This window comes from Marmota marmota, unplaced genomic scaffold (genome assembly GCF_001458135.2).
Source record: "Marmota marmota marmota unplaced genomic scaffold, marMar, whole genome shotgun sequence".
Lineage (NCBI taxonomy): Eukaryota > Metazoa > Chordata > Mammalia > Rodentia > Sciuridae > Marmota > Marmota marmota.
In genome coordinates this window covers 1,322,094-1,342,560 of record NW_025999853.1, presented here as the reverse complement: position 1 = coordinate 1,342,560, position 20,467 = coordinate 1,322,094, and the positions used below count along the sequence as shown (strand labels likewise).

Here is a 20,467-nt window from a genome sequence, read left to right as displayed (position 1 = left end):
CCATCCTCTGCCATCATGAAGACGCCAGCATGTTCTGGGCCAGCCTTCCCTCTGGCCTCTCCCCCTCGTGCAGGAACAAGGCATGTCACCCACCTAGGTGACAGCACCACACACCTCCAGTCCTGTGTCCCACTGTTCCCTCCTGGACACTGGGACCCACCTTCTCGAAAGTCAGCAGGTGGCTGAGTCCTCGTCTGGAGAAAGTCCCACCCCCATGGGCCAGGCCTCGCTGGTGGCGAGGATTGGAATCTCGGTCCCTGGCCAGGAGGGTGCTGTCACATGTAACTTGGCATCTGACTCCCAGCCCAGGAATGCAGGGTGCCCCTCACGTCCAGCCTGGGCCACGAGGTAGAGGAAGGGACCTCACAGAGACCAGAGCAGGACAGAGAGCACAGTCTGCTGACTAGCAGAGGGACAGGCTGCCGTAGTCCCCAAGCCAGCGGTGGCCTCCTCCGAGGCTCCTTCCTCTCCCCCACCCCCCCAAAGCCATCCTCTATCATGTCCACATACCACAGAAGTCACCTCCTTGACAGTCCTCAGCTCCAAACCTGAAGACTAGTCCCCTCCCGGCCTCCAGGAGCGCCCGCCCCAGCGGCCACTACAGGGCCTGGAGCGCCTCCGTCTCCCCGAAGCCACTTCACCTAGAGTCACCTCTGGCTCTTCCAGGATTGCTCCACGGTGACGGCTGTCCCACCCCACGGGGCTGGGGCTTCCCAGACATGGGGTCTCTCAAGGCTGCAATCAGAACAGAGCTGGTCACCTCTTGCCACCCCTCTTCTCCAGGCCGATCACCCCCCAAATACAGACCAGTCCCCCACACCCTCTACGCCCAGCAGCTTGGATTCGGGGCCTGTGCTGGTGACCGTGTGCCATGTCACCATCTTGCTTTGTGCCTGTGTTAGGAGTTCTGAGAGCTGAGTGTCCTGCAGGACTTGGGGACAGACCTGGTACCCACTGTGTTGACGAGCGGGGCAGGAAGGGAACCGGCCAGAGTGGGAATCCTCCTCTGAACCTCTGGGACCCACAAGATCTGACCCGGGACAGTCCTCACGATGCAGGGCACGATGACAAAATCAACATTCAGAACAGCGTGCCAAGCTGGTGCACAAGTACGGGGTGATGTGAGTGTGCCCATGCCAAGCCCGTGCCAAGCCCGTGCGTGTCTGTGAGCGAGCGCAGCAGCCCAGCAGCCCCCGGAGGAGCCCCAGGCCCTGCTGATGGCCACGGCCTCCAGGGAGGCTCGGGGAACAGAGGCGGAGATGGCCGTGGGGCTGCCTGACCCGTGTCCCCAGGAACATGAAGCCTCCTCATGAATGGGGGAATCAGAAGGAAACCCTAAAAAAAAGTATGGTGCCCTTTGTGGGCCTGAGCCCCCTAGGGCCCCCAAACACCTGCCTTCCTACACCCTGATCTTCTCTAACCACTCCATGGGGACCTGGGAATGTCCCCAAGGAGCCATGTCTGTGGGACTCCCTGGGTGGCGGCCGGGGAAGAAAGTGTTTTGTCCCGTCACAGCGCGATCCACAGCAAGGCTGGCTCCTGACCGGGGTCTCCTTCCTACCCGGCCAGAGTCCCCTTTGGGAGACCGTCAGGAAGTCCGTGAGGACCTCTGGCAGAGCCATGACGGTCCCCCTTTCCCGTGGGAAACGGGTCGGGGAGACGCTCCCCTGGCTGGTTCGTGCCCTGGCAGGTTTCACTGAGATCTGTGATCTTTCTCAGAACACAGCCTAGGTGTCACCTCAAGGAAAGGGGCCCGTGAGCTGTGCGGTGTCCGTGACAAGTTCCTCTCTCTACCATTTACGCTGGCTTGCTTTTTCCTGTCTTTGTGTTTTTATTAAAGAATCGGAAAAAAATAATAATGTCCCTCTGAGACGGTGATGGCTGTCCCCGCGGCCTGCGGTGTCTGCTGGAGGGAAGGCAGAAAATGGGGTGGGAATCTGCTCCCGCTCTGGAGCAGTGACCCCCAAACTGCGGCTCCAGGGGCCAGAGACCCCGGATCCCAGAGAACAGGGTCTCTGAAGTCCCCTGAGCAGGCAAAGTGCCACTGCAGGCCGGGTGTGGGTGCCACCTGGCCCTGCAACGCACACAGAAGCAAGGAGTCCCCTGCCCTGTGGGGTCCTGCACTCACTGACTCTGGGATCTAAACAAGGTGAGGAGAGGGACAGAGGAGGCTGCAGGTCACCCTACCTTGAACTATGTCCCAGTGGGGTACAGAGGCCCCCATAACCAGGAGGTTGAACTGAGCCTGAGGGAGGCGAGTTCGGGGCTGGCATGAAGCCCCCACAGTGCCAGGCCACTGATGAGGATTCTTGACAAACGGTGGCACACGGGGACACATGCAGGTGTGGGGCCACTGCCGCTACCCCCTCCGCCGGCCCCACATCTGCCTCCCCCCAGGGGCCCAGGCCCATTGGTGGCCTGACGTCACTTCTAGCCTGTAGGTTGGTAGGAGCGTCCCAAGGACCACCCAACTGCATCCCGAAGACCAAATGGCATCTGGGGACCAAGTGGCCCCTGGGGACGATCAGCAGTTAGCTAAAGTAGAGGCCCTGTTCTCAGTGCCTCCTCAGAGGAAACCCCACACCCTGTGCAGTGACAGCAGCGTCAGCCTGGCAGGTCACTGGCTGGTTGGGGCAGTGACATGGCCTTTGAAGAAGGGCTGGTGGGCTCAGTGGCCAGGGAGCCCTTCCAGTGTGACCTTCAGCAGGCAGCACGGTGGCGCCCGAGGAGGCCGGGGCTTCGCGATGACAGACGAGGCCCCGGCCATGTGGGGGAGGCCTGTCTCTCCCGAGGTGGGTTCAGGCAGGGGCCCCTCGAAGGTGTCCACAGGCGCCAGGTAAGAAGCGAATCTAACCTGGTGGATGGGGGGGCCATGGGGACGGGGGGGGGGTCCACCTGTTGGGAACCTGGAATGGCCACTCGATTCTGCCGGGAAATTCTGACTTTGAAGAGATACTGAAAATTGGGATTGAAAACAACGTGAAGTCCTCCCACTTAGAAGACAGGCCATTCCGCTAACTTAGAGCCAAGGCCACAGCCTCCTGCCACCCAAAACCTGCGGCCACCCAGCCGCTCCGCAAGGGAGGCGCTTCAGAGGGAGAGTGACCTGAGGACCAGGGTGACGAGGACCCTCCTTCAGGGGTCTCTTCTCAGCCGCTGCCCCTGATGCACACGGGACCAGCTGGCCCCAGAGCGCCTTGCAGACCTTCGCTGGGTGGGACGGAGCTCCTTCTTGGAGTCTGGTGCCCCCAACAATCCAAGCAGCTCTCCCAGCGCCACACTTTTCAGTGAACACAAACCCTCCCGGATGCCTCTTACGTCCCGGCTGTTCCACGTTCTCTTCTAATTCAGACCAATCGAATCTCCCACTTTCCTTACCAACATGGCTTCCCAAATGGTCTCCCTGAACCCCAATCTGTTCCCCGTCGGCTGCTGGACTTGTCTGTCTAAAAAGCAAGTCTGTGAATCCCTCTCCATTGCTATGGTTTGCATCTTGAACGTCCCCCGAGGCCCTCGAGGCCCTCGTGTTAAAGTCTTGGTCCCCGCTTGCTGCTTGGGGAAGTAGTTAACCCTTTAAGAGGCGGGGCCTCGGGAGAGGCTTTTAGGTCACTGGGTGGCCCTTGAGGGAGCTGTGGGACCCTGGCCCCCTCTTCTCCCTCTGCTCTGCTGCTCTGAGGTGAGTGGTTCTGCTCACCATGATGTGCTGCCCGGGCCCAAAGCAATGGGCCAGCTGGACGCAGACCAAGGCTCCAAAACCGCAGGCCAAAGTCAACTCTTGTTTTTATGAGCTCCTCTGGAATTCGCTACAATAATAGAAAGCGGCCTAGTGTGCTCCCAGGAGGCCTGGGGTGGCCCTCGCCCAGCCTCATTCTTCAGGATCTTAAAGGGCCCTCGGTGCCTCTCCCTAGTCCAGACCCTGGAGGGGCCAGAGCCCAGAGCCACCCAGGCTGCCGTGGCCAAGAGCGGGAGGGACGGAGGGCCCAAGACCCTGTTTCTCCTCAAGGCCGGGCTCAGGGTGGACTCGCCCCCCCAGAGCCAGGCCACCTGGTGTGTGTCCCTCCACTGCAAACATCCCTGGATTTTTTTGTCCCTAAACTCTATGAGACGACTCCTCCTCTGTCTCATCCGTCACGCGGGACCAGGCGAGGCCCACAGGAGGAGGCGGTTCTAACAAACCACAAACCGGAGCCCTGGGCACACAGGGCCAAGGAAGTACTGTTCAATGATTGACTCGCTCAGATTTAGACAGCACTGATGCTTCACCGGGTCCTAATCTAAGAGTCTGAAAAGGAGCGCAAGATTTAATCCTCTAGCATCTCCAGGGTAAGAACCACCATCAGGCCTGCTTTGCACAGAAGAGGAACCTGAGGCCCAGAGATGTGGAGAAAACTTTCCCAAAGTTGATTTGGGAGCGATGGAGCTGGGGTTCCCACTCGGGCAGCGCCACTCAGAGCCCAGACTCTTCCCCGGGAGATCCTGCTCACAAGAACGTCTGTGAGTCCAAAACAGAATTATAACAATTTAGAGTCTTAATTGGCTCCTTTCTTGATTCTACCAGACTCTTAATACTTCGTTCCATAAAAAGGAATGAGCACTCCCAGAAATCTCAGTTCTAGGCCTGTTTGGTAGGGTGGTCATGTGACCGGCCCCCCTCCAATCAGAGATCTAGGTTCAGGTTGGGGGTGAGCATGTGACCAGCTTGCTCCAATCAGAAGCCTCACCCCAGGCCTCTGGGGGGAAGTGACCTGGGATAAGGGAGTTGAGGGGTCCAGGAGGCAGGTGAGGGAGGCATCAGAACCCCGTACCCCTGAAGACTCCCTTTGCTGGTGACTTGAGCCTGTGGGGCTCTGTGGTTTGACAACTGCAATTCCTGGCCAACACGGGTGACTTTGTCAAGCGGGGCCACATGCATCTGGCACAGATTGGTGGGCTCTGGCGAGGTTGGAACCAAGGAAGGACAGCAAGCAGAAGCAAGCCAGCCCCTGGGTGCCCTCTGCCAGGTCCCTAGAGTGACATCAGTGTTGTGACGCAGGCCCATGGGCGCTCAGCCAGGGGCAGCACACGAGGGTCCAAGATAAAAGCTCTTGGCACCTAGCACAGGTGGCCCACCAAGGGCGTGGGGTGACCCTGCGCTCAAACTACGTCCTCCAGGCAGACCACGCGGTTGAAGGCCGTCGCCCAGGGCCCCCTGAGGCCTACGTGAGGCTGCTGACCTTGACTCTGCCTCACCGGCTGCTTTCCGCCTGGGTGGCTGCTTCAGGGACAGGCTGCAAGCTCCCAGCACCAGCAGGGCCCCGGGTTTGGTGGGCGGCAGGTTTCACTTTCAAAGTGAGTTATAGAGACGCCGCGGGTGAATCCTCCTCCACCCCAGGCTCACAGAGCCATGTGGCCTGTGGGAATGAGGTCAGGCGCAGCCTGCTGACCAAATCTGCCTCTCCGGGGGGCCTGCGCCCCTCGACCCCACCCCCCACCTCTCCTCAGACCCTGGAGGGTTCTCAGCATGTGTTGGGGTGACACACGGCCAGGGCCCTGCAGGGCAACGCCAGCCTCACCGGCTGACCTACTCCACCCACCCCTGCCGGGTTTCTGTCACCTCCTCACACTCTGCTCAACAGTCCAACCACCAACACCCACCACCCCAGCACCCAGCCAAAAGATGGCACTCCCTCCAACATTCTTCCGTTCCACTTCATCTCACTCCCACACGACGCCTGACTGGACCAGAGGGTGGAGCCTGGGACTGAGTCCCCGCAGTGCCACCAACTCGCTAGGCCCTGTTTCTCCCTGCAGTGGTCCCTGGCCTGTCACAGGAACAGGCTGTGGTTAATCTGAACCAGGCAGAACTTGCCAGAAGGATCTGGAGTGGTTCACCCTTCGAGGCACCCACTAGAACTCAGAGTCCCGTCGACCAAGACTGCCCAGGATGCCCAAGCCCTGGCTGGAACTTGGACTGACAGCTCACCCAGGCTGACACCAAAGGCAGGAAGCAGCTCTCCAGAGAGAAACAGGTGCCCTTTCCAGAAGGAAGAGGGCAGAGCATGCTGAGCAAGTGGGCCACAGGCACCTAGCGCCCAGCTCTGGCCAGGCCAGCCCAGCCCCGCGAGGACACTCAGTCCCAACCGGGTGATCTCCAAAGCCTTCCCAGGAGAGGCAGCCTCTGACTAGGGGGATCCAAGCTGGGCCTCCTGGGACCCTCTCAGACCCTGGCATGAAGATGCTCGCACCCCCACCCCAAAGCCCCCCATTTAAGAGAAAGCCCAGCAGGGTCAGGGCTGCCCCCAGAGCAGAAGAAGGAAGCTGGCCCCACCCCACTCCTGGGGCTTGACTGTGACCTTGATCTCAGTGGCCTTCAGAGCTCATGACCTACCCTGAAAATGGCAGAAGTTGGCAGGCCCCAGGCGTCCCCACCCTCTCTTGGGGCAAGTCCGAGGGTCCCTGAGACCCCCTCAGACATCAGCGCTGGAGCTGCTCTCTGAGAAGTGACCTGGAGCTCTGGCAGCATCGGGAATCCTGACGCTTCCCCCAGGTCACTGCGTGGGATGTCTTGGAACTACCCTGAGACTCTGCGCCGGGTCGCTGACCAGGGTGCAGCCGGAGAGGCCGCTCCCCGGGCAGAGCCACACGCACTGGGCCGCGGCCTCCCTCTACACCCCTGCCCCAGCCCTGCCACCCACCACCCAACCCCTCCCACCCAGCCTGCTCTTCCCCAGACCAGGGGTCAGGGACCAAGCCAGGCCCGGCCAGTGCTCAGGGGCCTGGAGGGGGTTGAGAGGAGGGGTGCGGGGGCACCTCAGTGGGGAGGATGTGGCCAGTGGCTTCAGGCCTGTGGGTCCAGCCCAGGAGTGCCGCTGCCACCCTGGCTGCAGTCACCTGAGCCCTTCCTGCAGGAAGCAGGGGGTGGCAGGAGCGAGGGGTGGGGGCGGTGGAAGCGAGAAGTGTGCGGTTTAGACCGCAGCTCGAAACAGAGTGGGCATGGTCACTCAGGGAGTGGCCTCGAGCCCCCTCTCAGCACTGCCCTCTTCCTGTTCTCACCTCCCGCCTGCCCCCAACACCTGTCCCCCCGTCAGGTCCCAGAGCAAAACCTACAGCCACCCCAAAGACATGAGAGGCCACAGCGTCACCAAACAGAGCAGAACCCCACAAGCCATCAGAGGGCAGAATGTTCTAGAAGCCACAGCCTCCCCCAGAGGTGCCAGGTCACGCAGCTCACACTTCCCAGGCCTCACTGCCCACCAGCCCCCAGGCCCCCTCCAAGCACCCAAGGCTGTTTCCTGACTGTGCCGAGTGAGGCTGTCCAGCAGCCCTGCCGGGTCCGAGTCTCCGCCTCATGGAGACCCCCCAGGACCCCTGTGCACACAGAAAGAAATGTGAAAAGCTGTGTTTTAACTCATTTAACCTGAAGACAATGCCTCCAGGATTCTTCTTTCTGGGGGGAGTCAGGGAATTTAGGGGTGCACTACCACTGAGCTGCCCTTTTTATTTTTAATTTTGGGACACGGTCTCGCTAAGTTGCTGAGGCTGGCCTTGAACTTGTGATCCTCCTGCTTCAGCCTCAGTCCTGGGGATTGCAGGCCTGCGCCACCACGCCCGGCTCAGTGGGGGATTCCGAGACTGTCGCTTGGTGAGGAGACTGAGGCACGGGGAGCCAAGTAACTGGCTGAAGGCCACAGCAGGACGTGTTGGGCTGGGACCTGAGCCCAGGCCGTCGGCTCCAGAGCACTCTGCTGGGTGGCCACCACCTTGGGGATGGGAAGACCTGGGCCCTGCCAGTGTCATCTGCGGCTGCCTGGCTGAGCATTTCCGGCCTTCCAGAACCCTCTCTGCTCTTCCCAAGGTTCCTCTGACCCAAGTCTTGCTGCTCGGAGGCACAGAAGGTGAAACCAGCAGAAGGAGCGCTTGTTGAGCAGCTAGGCGGGCGCCCTGGTGACCTCGAAGTTTCCATGACTCACTGGCCCCCAAGGAGACCAGGCCGCGCCTGCGGGGACAGGAAGTGGGCGCCGGAGGAATACAGCAGAATCCCACCTGGCGTCCACGGGCTGGCCGGACTCCCGTGGCAGCCCCTCTTCCGGGGGGCTTCCTGGAGGAGCGGGCTTTGAGCCAGGTGCCCTCCAGGACAAGGGTCGAGGGCACAGGGACAGAGCACGGAAGCAGACAGGGGCCAGCAGGCCCGTCGGGCTGGAGTCCAGACACCCTGAGCCCAGCTCTCATCTGCTGCCAGCTGCGTCTCCAGGGTCTCCCCCACACCTGGAACTCCCGGGGACCAGGAGGCGTGCAGGTTCTCCCCGGTGTGCCGTGTGCCGGGCGTCTGCTCACAGGTGAGTCCTCAGCACACCTGTGTGCAGAGGGGCCTCCTTCCACAGCCTGGGCCATGCAGATCCAGCCCAGCCACACCGGGCAGCAGGGTCCCCGTGAAGTCCCGGCTCCTGGGAACGCCCCTGCTACTAGGGGTCCCTCCTTACTCCAACTGCCCCCCTGGTCACGCCTACCTGGGGACTTCATGCACAAAAGGTGCCCAACAGCTGGCTGAAGTTTCATTGAGGTCAACTACAGCAGGGCACAGGGGTGAGAGGGACCAGCAGTGGCCACCAGAGGGCAGTGCGCACCCCACCCCAGCCTCTAAGCAGCGCTGGTTCTGCTGCTGTGAAGGGAAGGCAACCCCTGAGCCCCCGTGGGACAGCATCTGTCCCCTACCCAGGAGTTCCAAGTGCCCAGGAAAAGAGGTGGCGCAACTGCAGCCCAGGTTTCAGGACGACAGCATGAGGCAGTCCAAGGAAAGAGAATGGCAGGACCAGCAAGACCACAAGACTCCTGGGAGCTCCCGGGTCCAGCTTCGCCCTGTACAGATGATGAGTCTGGGTTCAGAGAGGGGCAGTTATTAGCCTTAGGTCACACAGCAGGTCACGGTGTGAACTCTGGCCACCAGCCTCCCCGGTCCCCTCATCCCACCTGACCTTGAGATTCAGAGCAGGAAACAACCCAGGCACCTCCTCCCCTCCCCAAGTTGGAGCAGATCAGAGACGGGTTCACACTCTTCTCCCAGCCCTGAGGGTCAGGGTTCCTGAGACAGCCCTGGACCCAAACCACGGCTCCTCCAGCATCTTTGCCATAGCCCTGGGTGGTGGCAACCGTTCCTGCCCCCAGCACGGACTGGACCCATCGGTCTGATGGACAGCCGCCTCCTGCCCGCGGCATCGCGGCCTCGGGCTGAGCTCTTGCTCTTGTTTCCAGCGGGCTGGGCTTTGGCAGGGGAGCTTGCTCAGGGTCTGTCCTCCTGCTGGACGGAGGAGCGTCAAGGTCATAGGTGAAGTCCAGGGTCCACAGCGTCTCCCACCCCTAAAACCAGGTGCGGCTCAGGGATGGACAGATGGAAGAATGAGGGAGGGAGGGAGGGAGGGTGGAGGGCTGCCTGGGGGGGGGGGTCTTGGCGTGGAGCCGAGGACTAGCCGTTCTCCCTGTAAATCAGAAGGGCTGTACCAGGCACCTACTGGTGGCTCCACACTGGGACTTACAAGGACATTGGGGTTCGAAGCTCGCTTAACCAAGGAAACTTCTCTTCATGTGAGGGAACAGACAAAGGCGGTTACAGCTGGGTCCCGATCCACATCTGGCCACTTCCCAGCTGTGTGACCTGGGGTAAGCTCCCGGACCTCTCTGAGCTCTGTTTCCACACTGGAAGCATCAGAAGAATCCCTGCCTCCCAGGGTGGCTGTGCAGACCCAGCGCAGCCGCCGCCTCCAGTCCCCGCTCAACGTGACTGTCACCCCCCACCACCACCCGGCTACAGACGGGACCACAGAAGGTACTACGACACAGAGAGAGAGTCACCACAAGGCCCAGCCTGCAGCAGATGCAAGGGGACCCTGCAGCGTCCTGCAGCCCCTTTCTGGGGCTGGAAGCGGGCGCCTGGCTGGAAGCTGTGCCCTCCTGGGGACAGGTTATGGACAGACATGGATTCATGCAAGTCCCTCCACACACAGCCTCTGCCAGGCCCGGGACTCCTGCTCCTTCAGTCAACTAATGTTTACTGAGGACCTACTATGTGCCAAGCTTGGGAAACAGCAGTGAACCGAGATGCTGCCCGTGTGGCGCTCACAGTCCAGTGGGAGGGGGAGACGGATGAGGACCAAGGAAACGTCCCAGGACCTTAGGAAGAAGAGCATCGTGGGAATCAGGCACCATCTGAACCCGGTGGTCTCAGTGGACCTCATGAGAAGGCGCCGGGCACACAGGAAGGAAGGAGGAGCCGGGCAGAACAGCAGGAAGGACCAACACACGAAAGGCCTCCTGAACTTGCCTGACCATTTAGAACTCTCCAGAATGGGCCACGCGGTTCCCGTCTGCGCCTCACCCACACTGGTCCTAAGCTCCATGTGGGAAGGGATTTCTTGACTTGCTCTCAAAAGGTGTTTCTGGAGGTCTGGGCTGTGGCTCAGCAGGAGGGCGGTGCCTCCCCTGCCCAAGGCTCTGAGTTGCGTCCCCAGCACCACAAAAAGAGGAACAGTATTTGGGCATTTGTGGGATTTTTAGATCATATTATACAGAATGGAATGCCACCTGCACGGTCCTCTTGACTTCTCCTCCCAGAAAACTCCTACTCGCCCTTCAAGACCCCAACACATACGGCAGAGGGGGCCGCTCCCTCCTTTGGCTAGGCCGCTTGCACCTGCTACCGACTTTTTTTTGTAGCCCCAGAGTAATGCATTCTTCTCCTTTTTCTGCAGGTCCAGGATCTCCCCTGGACGGGGAGGTTTTGAGGGGACCCACCCTGCTCCAGGTGTCTTGGGTGACAGAAGTAAAATGACCCGCGGCCCCTTCTGTCCTCCCTCGGAAGCCAGCTGTTTGCATTGCTAAGGAGCCGAAGTCTATTAGTTGAGGTACTTTTGGTTTGTGAGCAAGAGAAGTCAACTCTTGTTGGGTAAGAAAACAAACAAAACAAAAACCAAGACAAAAAATTTCAGTAAGTGATGCTGGGAATGGGAGCAGAGGTCTGGAGCTCAGTCAAACCCCAGGTCAAAACCGGGTGGCCCCAGGACCTTGGCCCTGGCCGCGCTGTCTCCTGCTGTGTGCAGGCCTGGCTCCTGAGTGGGACTCTGGCTGGGCCTGGTGGCACTGGGGGCCCCATAGCCATCGCCTGGCCTGGCCAGCAGCGAGGTGAGGTAGAGCGGGGCTTGAGGCGGGCTGGAGGCTTGGAGGGTAGGCGTGGCCAGAGGTTCCAGGAAAAGAGGGGCCTGGGGCCACACCCGGACTGCCCCACTCCTGCCTGAGGGACCTCACCGCCTGAGAGGCCCAGGCCCCTGTCGCGTGTGCACAACCAGCCGCCAGAGCCCTGCAGAGCACCTGGGGGGCACTGGGGCTCGGGAGTGGGGGCGCATGAAAGCCTTGGTTTGTAAAATGAAATGTACTAGAACTTGGCCCGTTGTACCGTCTGCCCGTCACCGTGGTGTCAACGCTGCCGCCACAGCCCCCAGGGCCGGCTTCACGTGGGTGGGAAGGGGAGCACACCAGGCTCCCGGGGGCTGTGGGTGTCCAGGCTCAAGGGCATGAGGGGCTTCCATGGGACCCGCCCGGCTGACTTCAGGAGAGGCCACGGCCCCCAGCCCTCCTCTGAGAAACGACCGCCCAGGCCCTGGTGGCCATCAGAGAGGCCTGTCCTCGGGTGCTCAGTTGAACTTGAACCCAGGCAGTGCCTTGACCACGCGCTCTATGCTAGGAGCGGGAGGGCCCGGGCGGTGGCCATGCCCCTGCGGCGGCTGGAGTCTCCTTGGTCCCACGCCTCCCTGGGCCCGACCTCTCGGGAGAGTCTGATTTTGCTGAAGTCCAGCCCAGCCTCTTGGGGCTCAGGGGTGAGTCTTGCTTCCCATCATCCCAGTCTCCTCCCCAGAGGCTGGGTCAGGGAGGGTCATGATGCCATCGTGGCCAATGAGAAGTGAGGAGAGGCTAAAGCAGTCCTGTCCCCTCTGCCCCAGTCTGAGCCCAGCCGGGGCCTCAGAGAAGACCCCCGTCCCCTGCGCAGGTTTGGGGCTCCTGAGATGGAGCGGAGCCTCCAGCTCCGGAAGGCGCCTGAGACCTCGGGGGAGAAATGGCCACGTGGTCTACCCAGGCCGAGTCTTCCGAGGACACAGCCTGTATGCAGAGAGGACCTAGGCGGCCCCAGAGGGACCAGGACCCAGGAGGCTCCGCGGGACCCAGCATGATTCAGCAGATACGTGAACAGACCCAGAGCCCGAGGCAGAGGGGACACTGCCAGATTTAGCAGAAGAAGCAAGGCCAGGAGAAGCTGCCCCTCTGCTGCCCGGGAGGCACTTGGCCGTTACCACAAGGAATCGTGGGTGAGAGGGACCCCAGCTGGACCCCAGTAACATTTCAGAGGGAAGCGGCCCATGAAAACGGACGCCAGCAAGTCCCATGTCACTACATCTGAGTCTGTGGTGGCTGTCACCAGTGGTCAGTGGTCAGCGATAAAGATCAGCCACCCACAGAGATGTGCTGGCCTGCCCCTGCCCCTAGCCCCATCCTGTTGTGACCTGCAGAGGGTCACCTGCTTCCTCTGTGTGCCTGGCCTCCCCCACCCTGCCTCTGCTGCCCGGTCAGCCTCCCCTGCCCCGCAGGCCAGCTGCCCCAAGCCACATGGCCAGCCCTGTGAACTCCTGACTCGTGTCCTGGAAATCCCTCCTTCCTCTCTGGCTCCTGCCACTGCCGCTGGCTCCAGGTCCCCTGCCAGCCCCACCCGCACACTTCTCCACATCTGTTCTGTTCCCGTGGAGTTTGGCTGCTTCCTGGTCCCCAGGCGCCCACGTGGCAGCCTGTGGCCACCGTGACAGGCCCGCGGCTGGAGCTGGGCAGGGAGAGGGCCGCAGGGTCTCCCCACGGGGCCAGGGATTCCTGCTTCCCACTGCCCAGAGTGCTCTTCCCCAGATGCTCTGCGAAAGCCGTTCACCCCCCACGCAATGTCCTGTGGGCACCCTGGGGTCCTCCCCACGGATGCCTCCCATCCCCAATCTCAGCAAAACCGAGGATCACCCAGCGGGTGTGGCAAGCCGGGTCACACACTAAGGAACCAGAGGTGGCATGCTCTGGGCTCAGGGGAGGGTAGGCTGGCTCCAGAGCCCCCAGCCTGGCTCCTGGACCCGCCCTGAATCTCCCAAGCCCCTGCCACGTACGCTTCCTATTTTCTGGGACATGGGCAGTAATTTCATGTTTTCTACCCTGTTGGCACTCTCCCACGGGCTCTGAAAACTACAGGCGCTCCCTACAGACTGGGGACCTCAGCAGGGTACAGTCCTCAATGGGTAGAGGAGGGGGACCCTGAATCTGATGCAGATAAAGACCACGCAGGTCCAAAGAGGCTGAGCGTTCCCAGCATCCTCCAGCCTCCAGCCACACAAGAGGCTCTCCAGGGCAGAACCAGGCAGAACCAGGCAGAACCAGGGCAGAGGGACCTCAGCACACCCAGGCCCACCCTGCCCACTGCCGGAGAAACGTCTGAGGGGAGCAACAAAGGCCCTTGTTCCAGGTCAGACCTCCCGCCTGGTTGCCGCCTCCCTCCCCTCCACCTCTCTGTCCTCCTTCAAAATCCAGGATGGCACCCCGAATTCACCTGGCCTGCAGCACACACCCCTCCCCGTCCTCCCCACCCTCTGTGCCCCACCTGGCCCAGGAGTGACCTGCCTCCCCCACACCCAGCAGAACTGGGGATGGAACCCAGGATTTGGCACGTGCTGGGCACTCTGCCACTGAGCTACATGGCCACACTTTTTTAAAAAACTTGTTTGGAGAGTCTTGCTAAGTTGCAGAGGCTGACCTCCAATTTGTGATCCTCCTGCCTCTGCCTCTCGAGTGGCTGGAATTAGGGCACCACACCCAGCAGGACCTACCTCTTAAAGGCTCTCCAGCACCTAGAAAGTCAGTCTCATGCTTACCTGACACCGAAGGCCTCCGAAGCTTGTTCTGCCTTTCCCGTCTCAAACCCGACCCTTGTGCGCGCGCTCTCGCTCTCTCTCTCTCTCTCTCTCTCTCTCTGCCTCCTTCTCAGAAGGAGCCCTAACACAACAGGCTGCAGCAAGCTGAGAGCCTCCAGTTCCTTTGACCCTTGCCCAAGCCCCACCACGCCTCGTCTGTTGGCAGAGTCTCCATCACAAAGATCGTCACTGGGACGGGTGTCCCAAGGAGGTCCCCCAAGGAGGTGGACCTCCGCTCAGGCCCTGAGGGTCCTTGGTGTGTTGAGAAAGCCTTAGAAGGAGGGGTCAAGGTGAGACACATGGACACACCTGGACAGGCCCAGGTGTGGGCACTGCAGAGGCCCAGGCTGGCTTCACCGTGGGAGTGTCCAGGCGTCCACTCCAGGTGTAGACGCCCATCTGAGAGCGGCTCCTCAGCTTCCCTGTGTGCCGGCCCCTCGACCTATGGACTGTTTCTCTTCAGGCCCAGGTCAGGAGGGAGGGTGCTGAGGGGCCTCCGCAGCCTGAGGGCTGCTGATTCGCTGAACAGTGTGGCTAGCAGGGAGGGACTTTAGATCTCGACTTCAAATCACGGCCCTCAGCTGTCCCCCAGTCTCCCCTACCTGTCCTCAGGTCTTCTACCTTACCTCACCCCTGCCCCAGCGCTGATCACTTTCTCTTAAGGGAAAAGGTGGGCTGAAAGTTCATCTTGTGAATCTTCTTCGAGCTGACCAGGGGTGCGGACCCTGCCCAGCCAGGGATGGGGAACCTCTGCCCGACTGATCCAAAGAGACCAGGGAGGGCTGGGGTCTGCTGTTCAACTTTGGGGAAAGGAGGTTACTCGGATTCACTCTACCGCTGAGCCATATCCCCAGCCCTGTTTTACTTTTTATTTTGAGACAGTATCTCCTTAAGTGGCTGAGGCTGGCCTTGAACTTGCAATCCTCCTGCTTCAACCTCCCAAGTCGCTGGGATCACAGGCATGCGCCACCACACCGGGCTCAGAGCCATCAGCTGCTGGTGTTCTGGAGAAGAGGGTTCAGGCATCGAAGTCCTTGGTGCAGCCCGCGTGCCACACCGCGACGTACGGAACAGCAGACCAATGTCCCAACGTCACGTTAGGAGCCGGGAAGAGAAGGCTTTTCTTCCACCAGGAGACTCCTGAAACCCCCAAAGAGAGCCTAAGGCAGGACAGCCAGGGCGCCCATCTGTGGGCGTAAGCCAAGGAGCACCGGGGCGGGTGGCCAGGGGCATCAGGGTCACGCATCACGTTCTGCATTAGCAACTGCACAGGCTCCGCCTGGTGCCTCTGCCAAGATGTCAGGAGCCACTGTGTTTGTCGATGGCATTTCTCACCATCCTGGCCTCAGAATCCAATCACGGAATACCTGGGACTGTCTCCCTTGGATTTCCCTTTGGGGTGAATCTGGTAAGAGATCCACGACGCCAGGAACCTCCTCTAGTCCTACGTCGGGGGAGGAGGCCCATGGGCCAAAGAGAACAGAGGAGAGATTGGCGACTTGTGGGAACCTCAGTCCACTGTCCCTGTACCCACAGGTCCCTGTTGTGCATCTTCCTGACCAGCCTGGCAGCAACCAAGGCCACAGGCTAGCACCAGCAAGCCAGTGGGTACCGCTGGGTGCTCCTGGCCCCAGGTCCCCCTGCTGTAAACTGACCTAGGTCCTGTAACCGGACAGCAATGTGATGATTTTCTGTAGGCGTCCAACCCAAACTTCAGGCTGAGTTTTTCCAGTGATCCAACAAATGGTTTCTTTGTCCCCTGCAGAGAGAAGCCACTGGACAAGGTTGTCTTGGTGGGCGTAAGCCTGGTGCTGTCACCCGCACCTGGGGACAGCCTGCTAGGTTCCTATGGGTGTTGTCTCTCCTCAGAGGTGTAGTGGGTGCTGGATCTAAATGGGGTTTTGCATGATTTGGGCTTCTGAATCCGAGAGGGAAGACCACTTCCCCGTGGCCTTGTAGGGGAAGGTTGTATTAACGGGCCCCCGAGGTCCATTAAACCTGTGGCACCCGACCAAACGGGGGACTCGGCCATTGTTCTTTTACAAATGTTTGAAGACTTAACTGAGACACCCACCAAGGTACCCCCGAAGGACAGAGGTGGGAAACAGGCCCCAAGTCCAGCCATCATCCTGGTTAATATCTTTAGCATAGTTCAGGGCCCAGTCAAGGGAGGAGTTCAGTTCTTCACAGGAAGAGAAAATAAGAAGGACTAAAATGGGTCTTACGAACACACACCTTGTGGTACTGAAGCTGTGGGGAGCAGAGTAAAAACACCAAGACCAAAGCAAATTCCCACACGTGGCAGAGGCTGAGATAGTAGCACTTCTCCCAGGATCAAGAGAACAAGCGTTCCTAATGCAGAAAGCCATCCTGACCCTGCCATGCTACACACCAGGGCCTCGCTCAGACACCGTCGGTATCGGTGGGATGAGGAATCATACATAAGACGATCATCCCCTAAAGAAAACCTACAGGTGAATGGATTAACAGAGCCAAATACAGGGTCGCTTATCTAACATATAACACAGTGCCTAAAGAGTGAACAAGAAGAAAAAATATAAATGAGAGTATTAATGTTAATGGTAAGGTAGGGCCAGGCACGGTGGCGCACGCCTGTCATCCCAGCAGCTCTGGAGGCTGAGGCAGGAGGATCCCAAGTTCAATGCCAGCCTCAGCAACTTAGCAAGGCCCCAAGCAATTCAGTGACACCCTGTCTCTAATAAAATACAAAAAAAGGGCTGGGGATGTGGCTCGGTGGTTAAGTGCCCCTGGGTTCAAACCCGGCACCAAAAAAATGGTAACATAGGTCTCACGAGACTCAGCCTGAGTACTGATGACCAGCGTCTTTTCTTTGCCCTTTTTCAAGTCTCTCAAAGGCTTGCAGGAAGAGGAGACAGTCCTTTGATTGGTTCTAGCTACTGTGAAGACTTAAGAAAAACAATGTTTGTCCTTGACACAGCGTCCGCAAAGCATGGCCCGTGGCTTCACTTCACAGGCCTTTCAGTCCTGGAAGAGGCTGATCTGAGAGAGCATCTGTTTCCAGGTCTTCAGTAAGACAAGATCCCCAGGTTGCACTTTGGGGGTGTAAGTTACATGATTAGGAGCAGAGAATGGTTATCTTATTTGATCAAGGCTTTTTGTACTTGGCCTAAGTTGATTACATATTTAATCACCGCGTGTCCTAGGATCCCTAAGTGGCCTGCCGTGAAGTAGCAAACAGTATGTCATGAGGGCTTCCTCAAGGGAAATTCAGATTCTTAACAGACGTAACCAAAGCGCTGAAGTTTCCAGTCCAGTTTTGCCAACATGGCTTTAACGTGTAAATTACCCCTCTTAACCTCTGATGATTGGGGAAGCCGAAAGGTACAAAAGAGTAAGCCACTCCCTCCAGGCACAGTGGCGTACGCCTGTAATCCCAGCGGCTCAGGAGGCTGAGGCAGGAGGATGGGGAGTTCAAAGCCAGCCTCAGCAACAGCGAGGCCCTAAGCAACTCAGAGAGACTCTTGTCTCTAAATAAAATATAAAATAGCTGGGGATGGGGCTCTGTGGTCGAGTGCCCCTGATTCATTCCCTGGTACCCCCTCCCCAAATCTTATGTCACCTTGGAGACAAAAGAAGGTTCACTGTCACTGTGAAGTGAAGTCCACACCTAGAACGATTTCATCTGATAGAGCCTTGGCAACTTCCTGGTCTTTTTGCTTCCATCCAACCAGAAAAAGCTGGATCAGCAAAACCTTACATCCTTGACCCGGAGGCACCTGGGTGAACTCCAGCTGCCAGTCTTCTCCAGGGAACGTGCCTCGTCCTCGTGTTAGGTTAAGTTAAGGTGGTGGCTTGGTTCACCCACCCCCCGATTGTTATGGGGACAAGGGGGACACGCTTTGGTGACCTCTCAGAGAGCATGAGTGACCAAGGTGGCTAAGGCATCCCTCCCCAGTAGCATGAGGCCTGGGTCCCTTTAATACCTTTGCGCTGATCGACCCGTGGCAGTGCACGTGTGTGACCTCCCCCCTTTACCCACGGCCGTCCTGTTGGCCGATACCTCTCCTGGCTCCCCGTTCCTCCTTAACGTTTGAACAACATGGACTTATATCTAAATTTGGGGTCAGGGTATTAGGGCCATTTCTAAAACACCTTGAGGTGCTGCTTGTCTAGCAAAATTTGACTGGCCAGTGTATTCCCTGGATTACCGGGCACTGCCCTTTTGCTGTCCCGTGCAATGCCTTACTGCTACCTGGGCACTGCCTCCCGGGGGCGGTCACTGCTGTCCTGCGCGTCCTTCTTTCCTGTGGCTGCTTCTGTCTGTAAACCACCATCATCGGGGTGGGTCAAGGCCGGGCATGAAGCTGGGGTCCGTGGGATGAACCTGCCGCGTGGTTTCTACGCAGGAGGGGGCCAGTCCCCTCTTTCCCTGGGGCAGGAAGCAAGGCCCGGGCGTGGGTTGGCCGCAGCTGGGAGTGGCTCCAAGGACTCTCAGAGGCAGGCCTTCCCGTTGAGAGTCGTCCTCAGCTGGGCCTGGTGCCCTGTAGTTTATAATTTAATACCATTTGAGCTTGGTGGGGATCAGGGCCTCTAACGAGATCCTGAGGTTACTTTAAGTCACTTCTGTCACCAGAGAAGCTGTGGCAGTGACAGCTCCAGGCGCCAGGCCATCTGCACGCCAGGGGCTCTGGTTGTTTAGAAATGAGAGCCACTGGCCGCGGCATGTCCCCCGGTTTTCGAGTGAGGACCCCCCCAGTGCCACACCTTGTCTTTCTGTCTAAGTCCTGAGTCCCCAAGGCTGGGACAAAGCCACAAGTCCTGAGTTTCCAAAAAGCTCCCTGTATTTCCTGTCCGGTCCAAGGGCTCGTAATTGAGTCCTTGTGTGGCTTTGTGCAGTGGTTTGGCTTTGAGTCCAAACAGCATCCACGTTTCCTGAAACCGGCCTCCCCGGGACAGTCCCGAGCTGTCTCCTGGTCCCAGAAGCCCGAATTTCAAAAGAACTTCTTTTCTCTCAGGAGTGAGAGTCCATTCCCCTGGGGTTAGGAAATATTTTCCTTGTTATTGGGAAGTCTGAGGCTTTGTGGAGACATTGGTAGCTCGCGGCTCCGAGGACTTGGAAAGCCTTGGGAGCATCATCGTCAGAGTTTAGCTTCGAGGGGCTGCAGGTGAGGAGACCGTCCACACGCTGGAGTAAAGCCCAGAGGTCTGCAGTCGGAGATCTTAACTCCTGAGCTGAGGCGCCTCCAGATCCCTGGGCAGCACCGTCTGCGTGTGCTAGGTGATTCAGTGTCAGCATCTGTCCACTCAAAGGCGAGCAGATGCCAGGTGTGGTGGTACCCGTGTGAGTCCAGTGGAGGTGGAGGCAGGAGGATCACAAGTTCAAGGCCAGCCTGGGCCACTTATCCAGACCCTCGGCAACTTAGTGAGACCCTGTCTCAAATAAAAAGGACTGTGAATGTAGCTTAGAGGTACAGTGTCCCTGGGCTCCAGTCCCAGCATTAAGGAGGGGGGGGGGAAGAAAGGAGGGAGAGGGGAGGGAGGAGGAAGGGAACATATAGAGAACAGAAGCGTCCTCAAGGTCAAGGACGGTGGACCTGGCGGATCCACTTGGTGTTTGAGTCAGGACAACGTGTGGGATGGGGTAAAGGGACAGTTCCGCCAGTGACCCGCACACCCTGCGCGGGCCAGTGCTCTCCATGGGCCTTGGAGTGGGCAGGACGGGCTCTTTCATGGGGAAACAATCAGAACGTTTGTAGCCCCCCCGCTCCCCCCAGCACCGTTTCAAAAGAAAATGACAATATAGTCCAAGGGCTGGAGGTGCCAGAGACCAGCAGAGCAGGTGTCCACTGAGGAAGAGAGGCCGGAGGCAGGGCCCTGGACGGGGGTGGGGGTGGGGGGCTGGGGGGCTGGGGGGTGCTGCAGGAGGGACCACCCTGGGAGCGGCTGCTGGTTGGAGTCTGGGACTCCTTTCCTTTCACCGATTTGTTTTTTGCCAAAGGGATCAGCCTCCTCCCCTGCCCCGGGGCCTTTGTAAACGAACCTTCTTTTCCTGGGGTGCGGGGACCTCAGGCCACGGGGGTGAGAGACTGGACGTGAAGGGAGTCGACAGAGAGGGCAACCACCAGGCAAGAGCCAAAAGAAACGGAATTCGGCATTTGGCTAAACCTACGTCAGTGCTGTGGCTCACGGTCTCTCCGTGGTCGCCAAAGGATGTCACCCGGACAGGGATCCCAAGGAGGTCCCCAAAGGGATGTGGACCCCAGCTCAGGCCATGAGGGTCCCTGGTGTTGCAGAAAGCAATTTCAGGAGGGGTCAAGGTGCGGCACCCATGGATGTTATTAAGAGGAAGGAAGGGACACCCACCATGAGCCAGGCCGGGTGGGGGCCTCACCTTGGTGGTGTGTTCACAGGTGTGAACTTCAGGGTGTAGACGCGGATCTAAGAGTGGGTTCTTAGCTGCCTTGGGGTTGGCCTGTCCCCCTGTCCGCCATTACCTACCTGGGTTGTTCCCTTTTCTTTGTTTTTGG

General features: G+C 59.3%; 1 long non-coding RNA gene across 1 annotated transcript; it reads left to right on the top strand.

Annotated features, from left to right (window-relative positions):
* Positions 1-6,997: 6,997 nt before the first annotated feature.
* On the top strand, positions 6,998-10,919 carry LOC125616472. The gene is made up of 2 exons (XR_007347098.1): positions 6,998-8,315; positions 10,722-10,919. It is a non-coding gene; the product is annotated as an uncharacterized LOC125616472 (long non-coding RNA).
* The last annotated feature ends 9,548 nt before the right edge of the window (positions 10,920-20,467 follow it).